The sequence below is a fragment of the Dermacentor variabilis genome, chromosome 9 (genome assembly GCF_050947875.1).
Source record: "Dermacentor variabilis isolate Ectoservices chromosome 9, ASM5094787v1, whole genome shotgun sequence".
In the NCBI taxonomy this organism is placed as follows: Eukaryota; Metazoa; Arthropoda; class Arachnida; order Ixodida; family Ixodidae; genus Dermacentor; species Dermacentor variabilis.
The window spans coordinates 3,672,960-3,683,948 of NC_134576.1; the positions used below are offsets into that span (position 1 = coordinate 3,672,960).

General features: G+C 45.5%; 2 long non-coding RNA genes across 2 annotated transcripts; one reads left to right on the forward strand and one right to left on the reverse strand.

Annotated features, from left to right (window-relative positions):
• Positions 1 to 5,604: 5,604 nt before the first annotated feature.
• LOC142558261 (uncharacterized) lies at positions 5,605 to 8,010 on the reverse strand. Its single transcript, XR_012823007.1, has 2 exons — positions 7,615 to 8,010; positions 5,605 to 5,912 (listed from the first exon to the last, which is right to left on the reverse strand). It is a non-coding gene; the product is annotated as an uncharacterized LOC142558261 (long non-coding RNA).
• On the forward strand, positions 5,912 to 6,581 carry LOC142558260 (uncharacterized). Its single transcript, XR_012823006.1, has 2 exons — positions 5,912 to 6,136; positions 6,205 to 6,581. It is a non-coding gene; the product is annotated as an uncharacterized LOC142558260 (long non-coding RNA).
• Positions 8,011 to 10,989: the final 2,979 nt, after the last annotated feature.

Consider the following 10,989-nt stretch of genomic DNA (forward strand, 5'->3'; position numbering starts at 1 on the left):
CTCAGGTGAAAACTATTTTTCTAAAAGCCTCTGCGCGCGTTAATACAACCTGAGGCAGCTTAAATCTAGGTCACATGGAATCGAAAAATACAGCAGCGGCCGTGTAACACTTAAATTTTGCTATCTCGCGAACATGAGCGAAAACATCGATCAATTTCAAAAGGTTTGCTCGAAAGGAAAACTCACGGCCGTAACGCTGCTGCCCATCGCCAGTTGTGTGAATAATAATAAAAAAAAAAAAAAAAAACATCTGCACGGTCAATAGACACTTCGTCGGTATTTGAAGCAGATCGCTAGTGGATATCAAGAAATGTGCACTGGATAAGAGCGAAACATCTAACCGACTGTCTGACGGAAGTAAGGTTCACAGGATAAGTTTTCTTTATCTGCACCGATAATGCAGCACGTATTGTGCAATTAAATGGCCCGTAATGCGCAGCAATTGCCGCACTCGATTGAAGTCACCATCGCAGCGACGCGCTATTTATTTCAGGACCACGAAAAACAAGGTATTCACCTAAGTGCAGCGGCGTTTTACCTGTCGGCGAGCCCCTAATTCGCATATGACGAAAGCAAATGTCACGGAGTCCAAGCCCACGATTGCTCAAGTCGAACTGCGCTCGCACGAATATCGCGCACGTTATACGCTTTCGACACGCACAAAAGCGCGCCAACCGCGCGCAGAACGTCTTGCAGCCGACACGACGGCAATGGCTAATCTACGTTCGAGAGTAGCTCTTTCAAAAAAGTAAAAGCAAGCAACAATGTGACGTCACATCCTGCGAAAATGAGTTGTTCTCCTTTCTCACCTTCTCTCAGCTCACGCATGCGCAGCGATCACGGAGCACTCGTGGGCGATGTTCAGGCATAGAACCTCTCACTATGTAGTGAGAAACTCTTATGTGTTCAGGTGCATAGAGTTTCTACTAACTCTATGGCTGCCGGGCCGTAGGCGACCACGGCAGGCCCCGCACACTCTCAAGTTCAACAAATGGCCACAGAGGGCGAAAAATCAATCGAGGCGCGTTTCAGCGTAAGCGCGCAAGTGTAGCTACTTAATTTGGTCGAATACTTTAATTTGTGCTTTCTCTGCTAGGGGCGCTGAACATGCTGAATTTTTTCCAGTGGTCGATTTAGGCACCACTGGCCTCCTTGAAGCATAGAGTTAGAAGAACATCTCTAGAGGAAAAGCTGGGCCGGAAAAGTGGGAACCTCTAGGGCGCCGCCCTGTTGCTACTGGTCAATGTGGCCAGCGCAATTACTATTGAAAGAGTTGAAAGCAGGTACAGGTCACCTTATGCTTTCTCATATAAAAACGCATACCTGATGGCTTTATGAAGGTGGTACGTTAATATTAAGTTTACAGAAAGCGATCGCTAAGTCCGCGACTTATGTAAATCACGATGTACGCATTCTTGCAATAAAGGATGACGCGAATTTTGGTTTCGAATCTGTTTTTTGGATGCGTAGTAGTTTCGTACAGTTTAGGTTTGACATGCGATCGCGCGTCGACATCGGACGCTATGGCACACACACTCGTGCCTTGTGTGCCACCGAAGCCCCGAAGTGCTCTGGCATATACCTTCACATGTAAGTAAACAAATGTATCTCCTTGTTGAGAATATCACGCGAGTAGGCAGCTCTTGTGGTGCATCACAATCGTTTGAGAAGCGTCACAGTAGAGCATTTTTCTACATGCGGAGCGGTGTTTTTATTTGCAGGTTTCCCTTCAGTAGGAAGTTGCTGGACAGGCGGACCAGCGCACCGGAATTGTACTGGCGAAGCCGCAAGCAACTCAAAGAATCTGTTTAATTGTTGCACTTTGAACAATCATGCTTCTACAAAGGCCACAGCAGACAAACAGCCTGATGCCGAGTATTTCTGTGCCACGAAGTAATCAAGAGGCGAGTGCCTAATGCGGACGAAATCGAGTGCATCGAGACTTAGAACGGCAGAAAGCTCAGCTACTTGGTAAGGATTCATTACGCAAAACAGAGGTGAGGCGTGCAGACAGGACACAAGAGTAGAGAAGTGGGCGGCGCTCGTGTTGTTTGCTTGTAAATACTCTACTCTTGTGTCCTGTCTGCACGCCTCACCTCCGTTTTGCATAACGAGTGCATCAACCCACATATTAATAGCGTAGGCGTTTTATTAACCCTTTCGGCCCTGGTGTCCTAAATATAGGACACATAGCAAAACACGCGACATGAGGCTAGAAACCAACCAAAACTACCAAAACAAGAACCGAAACAGAACTTGGGACATCGCTGTTGACATGGGCATCAATGCCGATGTTGTTGTGGCGTTTGCAACGACTGGAGACGACGACGAAAATGGCGGACGGCGCGGGCGACGGCAGTGAAGGTTTTGCGATTGGTTTACTCAACGACTAATTTGCATGCTGCCCCTGAGAATTATATACGTTCTTTTTAAGACCTTCGAGATGCTAAAATCATAGAGCAGCTTCTACATTGGGCTGTATGTCGGTCACAAGAGGCCACGAATGTCGTGTCCTATATAAAGGACACCAGGGCTCAAGGGTTAGCGATCAGCGGGAGGTTTCACTGCGGGGCGTTCGGTGTTTACTTTTACGGGAGCAATAATTTCGCGTTGTTTTTTATGTAGGTGCGACAATACCTACTGCGTTGTTCTACTCGGCAAGGAGATTGCCTCGCTCAAGAAGGCCACGTCTCGAAGATCCGGATATTATCTTTGCTGCACTGGGCAACGGCGATATTTCGGACATCGACGATGACGAAGAAGAGGTAGACGAAGCAGGTGAGCTAGACGATGCAGTGGACGGCGACTGGGACAACCAGCAGGAGCTATCTGACTCGTCTGACGAGGAAGAGCCGGATAAAGAGAGTGCTCGAGAGTACGGCTCCTGGTGCAGGAAACCATTTGAAAAGCCAGCTGCTGAATTCAAGCCGGTAGCTGACGAGAACGAAAGCTATCGCGATCCTCTTCTCACGCCTTACGAGTATTTTTCAAAGTATGTGCCCAAAAGCGTGTTTATTGAGTTAGCCGACAAGACCAACACATACTCAGTTTTCCAAGATGGAAAATCAGTGCTGACAAATGAAGAAGAAATCAGAAAACTTATTGCACTTCATTTGACAATGGGTGTTCTGCGCTATGCACGGCTGCGCATGTATTGGAAGCCTTCAATGAAAACAGAACTTTTGGCATCTGTAAACATGTGCAGGAATCGCTTTGAAAAGCTCAGGAACTGTCTTCATATTGTAGATGTAAATGGAGATCACAACAATAATGACCGCTTGTGGAAAGTGAGGCCACTTCTGAATTCATTTCAAGAAAGATGCCATAATCTTCCTTTGGAGGAGCGCCTATGCATTGATGAACAGATCATTCCGTTCAAAGGGAAGCTTGATATCAAGCAATACATCAAAGGCAAGCCAAACCCCTGGGGCGTCAAAGTGTTCATGTTGTGTGGTGCGTCGGGAATAATTTATGATTTTCTCGTTTACCAAGGCTCCACAACAGAACTTAGCTCAGAAATCAAGAAAACGTTCGGAGTAACAGGCGCGTTTGTTCTCCATTTAGCATCCAGGATACCTGATGGCATCGGGCACAAGTTGTTTTTTGATAACTATTTCACCTCCCTGCCTGTGCTCCGTGTGCTGCTTCAGAAAACAATTTATGCTGCTGGCACTATTCGCCAGAACAGAACTGAAAAATGCCCTTTGAAGACGGAAAAACAACTGAAAAAAGAAGGAAGGGGGCCATCAGACTACCTCGTCAGCAGCGACGGAAAAATTGTGATCACACGATGGATGGACAATCGAGCAGTAAACCTGGCATCGAATTTTGTTGGCGTTGATGATCTAGGCGATGTGACAAGGTGGAGCAAAGCAGACGGGGCTTTCATAAATGTGAAACGCCCAGCAGTTGTGCAGCAGTACAACGAAAGCATGGGGGGAGTAGACAAGACAGATTTTTTGGTGTCCCTCTACAGGACCTCAATTCGATCGAAGAAATGGACACTGCGTGTAATAACGCACTTTTTCAATTTGTGCGTCACAAACTCGTGGTTGGAATACAGGCGCCATGCCGAGCACCAAAAAATCAAGATGAAGGATCAAATGGATTTACTAGAGTTCACTCTGAATGTAATAGAGAGCTTGGCAAAAGCTTGCTCTGCCGGGCTGCCACGGAAGCGCGGACGGCCATTTTCCTCTCCACTTCAGCCGCTGAAGAGGCCGAACTTGATTGAAGTGAGGCCAATCCAAGACATTCGGTACGACCAAACTGGTCACTGGCCTTCAGTAGAGGAAGAGCAGCAGCGATGCAAGCTTGAAGGATACAAAGGCAAGCCCAAGGTGAAGTGCCAAAAGTGCAATGTGCACCTTTGCTTATCTGCAGCAAAGAACTGCTTTCGAGCCTTCCATACGCAATAGCCTAAGCCTTTGCTAGAAAAAGCTCCAAACAACTGTTTCTGTTTGAAAATAAACTTCAGATTGCAACTTTGTGTTTTGATTTCTGACAACCTCCAAGCCCTGATGTCCTATATATAGGACATGATCCAATCTCGAACACCAATGAGTCCAAAAGGTAATATTTGATTGTAACATGCTTTTTCTTGGGTAATTAGAGTACTTAAGGCAAAAAAAAAATTTTTCTGCGCCGTAAAAATAATTCAGGGCTGAAAGGGTTAACTGTGCAATATTTTCAACACTTCCTTGCATGCCATTTCATATGGAATATCTTTTCTGGTCACAAATTTGCGCAGCGAATCTATTTGCATGATCGACTCCGGGCCTGTGGGACCGTTCACTTGTACTTGATGCGGAGTCTTTTACATGTATCCATAAACTGCCGATATGCACATCAGATCCCTGCGAGAATTTTCAAAATTCAATTACTTTAAACAACAGGCACATATGCAATACTGACATAAACTCAAATACCACTAAGCAGCTGCGACACATTTTTGTTGACCATACTCGCAGGTAAAATAAGTAGATCATGTGGACAGCTCCAGCTCATTTTCCTTAAATTCAAAAATAATTTTTTTTTCTCGCCCACCGATTATTCTGCTGTATAAGCAAGAGAACCCACCACGTTAGTGTAACGTATCTTGTACATCACACCAATATGCGCTTTAATTTACCAAGTGCGATGAGTTACGTTTATGGCTCATTCAGTCATATCACACTGCAAGCTGCATTCATCAATCTTCAATTGGATTTTGCAAATCTTTAATGAGACATGTTTCCCTTTTATGCAGATATGCAATGGCAAGCCCTTCCGTGTGTTCCAAAGGTAAAATTTAAGCTCTAAATTAAAGAAGACATTTTTAGTCAGAAACAAGCAAAAATGGTGAATGCAGAGTATCGAAGCCCAAGGTACAGAAATTATGAGAAGTGTCGAATGATTTTAAGGAAAGAGTCATATTTGAAAATGCAAGACTCTTTAGTGGAGGTCAAGTAAGTCAATATAGGTAGAATACTCTGCAAAATTATGCGAGTGAGGGGATGCGTTGTTTTTCTGCAAAACAAAAGCTGATTGCCATTACATAAGTCATTTTAGCATCATGAGACTGGTGCTTGATAAATTCAGAAATAAACCAAAAAACAAGACAAGCAAAAATAAAAAAACTATTTAATGATGCTCTCTCCACAGTGGGAAATAAAAACAAACACATCACATCTAATGTGGACATATCAGACGTCTTGTGAAACACTAAAGGAAAAATTCAGTTTCGAGCTATGGAACTTGCCGCATAGTTGTGGGGGGCCTTGCACTAATAGTGATAGTTACCACTGCATTTAGAAATTGAAAGCATTCGTGCAGACAAGGATGATTCTTTATATTTTTGGCTACCACTTCAAATGCCTCCACCAAGTGTTACAATGCTGCACGCAGCCATACTAAGGATCTCGCAGCAACACCTGCAGGTAAAAAAGCAGAAGCAGTCAAAGTCCTGGTGTGTACTGGACACTATGTTTGAAAATTTTTGGGCAAGAAGAGTGCAAGAAGCAGACATAACTGCATTGATTTCAATAATTTCCCATTTGAATGGCCTTTTCTTTTTGCTTAGACAATGCCTACGCCTAGTCACAGCAGCTCCCTCGTACAGACTCCGCAAGCCAAGAGGCCGTGGAGGCAAATGCAGGTAAGAGGCAAGAAGCAATAGCACTGGTATCGACATTCATCTAATTTCTTTCTTTTTCTTTCGTTTAGGCAGCCAGCACACCTCGAACAGCCACCTTGACTGGGGGTGTGTCACCCTAGTCGCCAAGGAAACATTTGAGGGAAAGCGGCAGGCAACGTGAACAGCCACTTCTCCATGTAAACGATACCCTTTCTCTTGGATGACTCCTTCGCCACGCCAGCACACTTGTGCACAAAGATGCCGTGGAGGCACGTGCAGGTCAGAGGCAAGAAGCAGTGGCACTGGTGTCGACATTCACCCAATTTCTTTTTCTTACACTGAGGCAGCCAGCACACCTCGAACAGCCACCTTGACTACGGGTGTGTCAGTAGATTCCTGTTGTACATATGCTCATAATAAACTTCAGTAAACTTGAACTTGATAATAAACTTGAAGGCAAATGGGACATTGATGCATTGTATTTTTGAACATTTATTGTACACATACAATATATGTTACACTTTGCAGTGCTACAGAGCGTATTTTGAAGCTTCCCCCTATATTTTGCACCTTTAATTACGTATGTGTTGTGTGGCCCTCAATGCAGTTCATGTTGTAGCAGCTGCTTTGTCTGTGTATCGCACATTGGCTTAAGCTCGTGATATCCACATACTTCTCTCACATATACAAAATAAAGTTCTATGTAGTCCTCAGTGTTACAACAAAAAATGAAAGTAAACAATCCAATCGTGGAATTGTGTTTAATACAGTGATTCCTATGACAGTTACTGACAAGTTGACAACTTGAACTGGTCAATTGGTCCATAGCCTCCTCTATTTTTCAAAAATAAAGGAGGCTATGGATCCGTCATGGCAAGGAATTGTATGTATACATAAAAAGAGGGGGGTATGTGTGTGTGTGTTTGTAGTAGGGGGTATAGGATTAGGGCGGTACGAAAAAATGTACCAACACCGTCCTCTAGACCCATTGCGTTAAGGTACCGTAACAAAGCGTATTATGCATAAAGTTCACACAACCAACTCTGATATTACTGCACACGCCAGGCGACGCGAGCTACATTTGTCATGACGCATTCGCGACTGCACCGGATGCCCTCCATATTATTCTCTTTAATCGTGCACACTGCACCGAGGCAAAAGAAAAATGATGGGCGCAGGTGCCTTTAAGGTATCTCGACCTTGCGAGGCTCTGCCGCGCGTGCCAGGGGAGCTGTCCGTGCGAACACTCCCTGGCACACACCTGCCTCGGCGGCCCCAACCTACGTACCGTTCTGCTTCGAGCTTTGATCCCCCCACTGTCCCTTGGGTGCCCTAGAGTTCCTGCGCCGCCTGCTTTATTATAATCTCAGGTGCTCTCCTGAGACTTCCGTTTGTAGGTTACATGTGCCCTACCCCAACTGGATCAGTGCTTATAATAATAAAAAAAGCCCGATCTATCGTCGCGACGATAGATCGCGAAAGCGGCTTTTGCAACATACCGCGCCCGTGCGAAGAGAATTACGGAACGCCAACGAGGAATCTGACCACAGCTTCGAGCTCGTAACCTCGTCGAGTGACACTCCTGCAACAGGCGTGACCGCTGAAAACCGCATACCACCGGAAACTTCAACAGGATCATCCCTCGGTTGCATAACTGCCACCTGTACGGCCAACATGGACCACACCCGCACCGTCCCGCAACATAGAATAAAGAACCAACTTATAAGCCCAAACACACGGCTGCACGCACACATCACGACAGTACAAGCGAGACGCCATGCTGCTACGCTGCTACTGTTGCCGGATTAAAACTGACTACTGTCACCAAGTCTAGCAAGCGTCTCAGGAGCTGGCAACCTCGGCGCGTAGCAACATGGCGGCGCTCTTGCGGTTCCCGATTTCAATGCATGGGCCCTATGGGCATAGAGTTTCTCACTACATTCATCATCATCATCAGCCTAGTTACGCCCACTGCAGGGCAAAGGCCTCTCCCATACTTCTCCAACTACCCCGGTCATGTACTAATTGTGGCCATGTTGTCCCTGCAAACGTCTTAATGTCATCCGCCCACCTAACTTTCTGCCGCCCCCTGCTACGCATCCCTTCCCTTGGAATCCAGTCCGTAACCCTTAGTGACCATCGGTTATCTTCCCTCCTCATTACATGTCCGGCCCATGCCCATTTCTTTTTCTTGATTTCAACTAAGATGTCGTTTACCCGCGTTTGTTGCCTCACCCAATCTGCTCTTTTCTTATCCCTTAATGTCACACCCATCATTCTTCTTTCCATAGCTCGTTGCGTCGTCCTCAATTTCAGCAGAACCCTTTTCGTAAGTCTCCAGGTTTCTGCCCCATATGTGAGTACTGGTAGCACACAGCTGTTATACACTTTCCTTTTGAGGGATAGTGGCATCCTGCTGTTCATGATTTGAGAATGCCTGCCAAACGCACCCCAGCCCATTCTTATTCTTCTGGTTATTTCAGTCTCATGATCCGGATCCGTGGTCACTACCTGCCCTAAGTAGATGTAGTCCCTTACCCCTTCCAGTGCTTCGCTACCTATCGTAAACTGCTGTTCTCTTCCGAGCCTGTTAAACATTACTTTAGTTTTCTGCAGATTAATTTTCAGACCCACCCTTCTGCTTTGCCTCTCCAGGTCAGTGAGCATGCATTGCAATTGGTCTCCTGAGTTACTAAGCAAGGCAATATCATCAGCGAATCGCAAGTTGCTAAGGTATTCTCCATCAACTTTTATCCCCAATTCTTCTCACTCCAGGCCTCTGAATACCTCCTGTAAACATGCTGTGAATAGCATTGGAGATATCGTATCTCCCTGTCTGACGCCTTTCTTTATAGGGATTTTGTTGCTTTCTTTGTGGAGGACTACGGTGGCTGTGGAGCCGCTATAGATATCTTCCAGTATCTTTACATGTGGCTCATCTACACCCTGATTCCGTAATGCCGCCATGACTGCTGAGGTTTCGACTGAATCAAACGCTTTCTCGTAATCAATGAAAGCTATATATAACGGTTGGTTATATTCTGCACATTTCTCTATCACTTGATTGATAGTGTGAATATGGTCTATTGTTGAGTAGCCTTTACGGAATCCTGCCTGGTCCTTTGGTTGACAGAAGTCTAAGGTGTTCCTGATTCTATTTGCGATTACCTTAGTAAATACTTTGTAGGCAACGGACAGTAAGCTGATCGGTCTATAATTTTTCAAGTCTTTGGCGTCCCCTTTCTTATGGATTAGGATTATGTTAGCGTTCTTCCAAGATTCCGGTACGCTCGAGGTTATGAGGCATTGCGTATACAGGGTGGCCAGTTTCTCTAGAACAATCTGACCACCATCCTTCAACAAATCTGCTGTTACCTGATCCTCCCCAGCTGCCTTCCCCCTTTGCATAGCTCCTAAGGCTTTCTTTACTTCTTCTGGCGTTACCTGTGGGATTTCGAATTCCTCTAGGCTATTCTCTCTTCCACTATCGTCGTGGGTGCCACTGGTACTGTATAAATCTCTATAGAACTCCTCAGCCACTTGAACTATCTCATCCATATTAGTAACGATATTGCCGGCTTTGTCTCTTAACGCACACATCTGATTCTTGCCTATTCCTAGTTTCTTCTTCACTGTTTTTAGGCTTCCTCCGTTCCTGAGAGCCTGTTCAATTCTATCCATATTATAGTTCCTGATGTCCGCTGTCTTACGCTTCTTGATTAACTTAGAAAGTTCTGCCAGTTCTATTCTAGCTGTAGGGTTAGAGGCTTTCATACATTGGCGTTTCTTGATCAGATCTTTCGTCTCCTGCGATAGCTTACTGGTTTCCTGTCTAACGGAGTTACCACCGACTTCTATTGCGCACTCCTTAATGGTTCCCATGAGATAGTCGTTCATTGCTTCAACACTAAGGCCCTCTTCCTGAGTTAAAGCCGAATACCTGTTCTGTAGCTTGATCCGGAATTCCTCTAGTTTCCCTCTTACCGCTAACTCATTGATTGGCTTCTTGTGTACCAGTTTCTTCCGTTCCCTCCTCAAGTCTAGGCTAATTCGAGTCCTTACCATCCTATGGTCACTGCAGCGTACCTTGCCGAGTACGTCTACATCTTGTATGATGCCAGGGTTCGCGCAGAGTATGAAGTCGATTTCATTTCTAGTCTCACCATTCGGGCTCCTCCACGTCCACTTTCGACTAACCCGCTTGCGGAAAAAGGTGTTCATTATCCGCATATTATTCTGTTCTACAAACTCTACTAATAATTCTCCTCTGCTATTCCTAGAGCCTATGCCATATTCCCCCACTGACTTGTCTCCAGCCTGCTTCTTGCCTACCCTGGCATTGAAGTCGCCCATCAGTATAGTGTATTTTGTTTTGACTTTACCCATCGCCGATTCCACGTCTTCATAAAAGCTTTCGACTTCCTGGTCATCATGACTGCATGTAGGGGCATAGACTTGTACCACCTTCAATTTGTACCTCTTATTAAGTTTCACAACAAGACCTGCCACCCTCTCGTTAATGCTATAGAATTCCTGTATGTTTCCAGCTATTTCCTTATTAATCAGGAATCCGACTCCTAGTTCTTGTCTCTCCGCTAAGCCCCTGTAACACAGTACATGCCCGCTTTTTAGCACTGTATATGCTTCTTTTGTCCTCCTAACCTCACTGAGTCCTATTATATCCCATTTACTACCCTCTAATTCCTCCAATAACACTGCTAGACTCGCCTCACTAGATAGCGTTCTAACGTTAAACGTTGCCAGGTTCAGATTCCAATGGCGGCCTGTCCGGAGCCAGGTATTCTTAGCACCCTCTGCAGCGTTACAGATCTGACCGCCGCCGTGGTCAGTTGCCTCGCAGCTACTGGGGACTG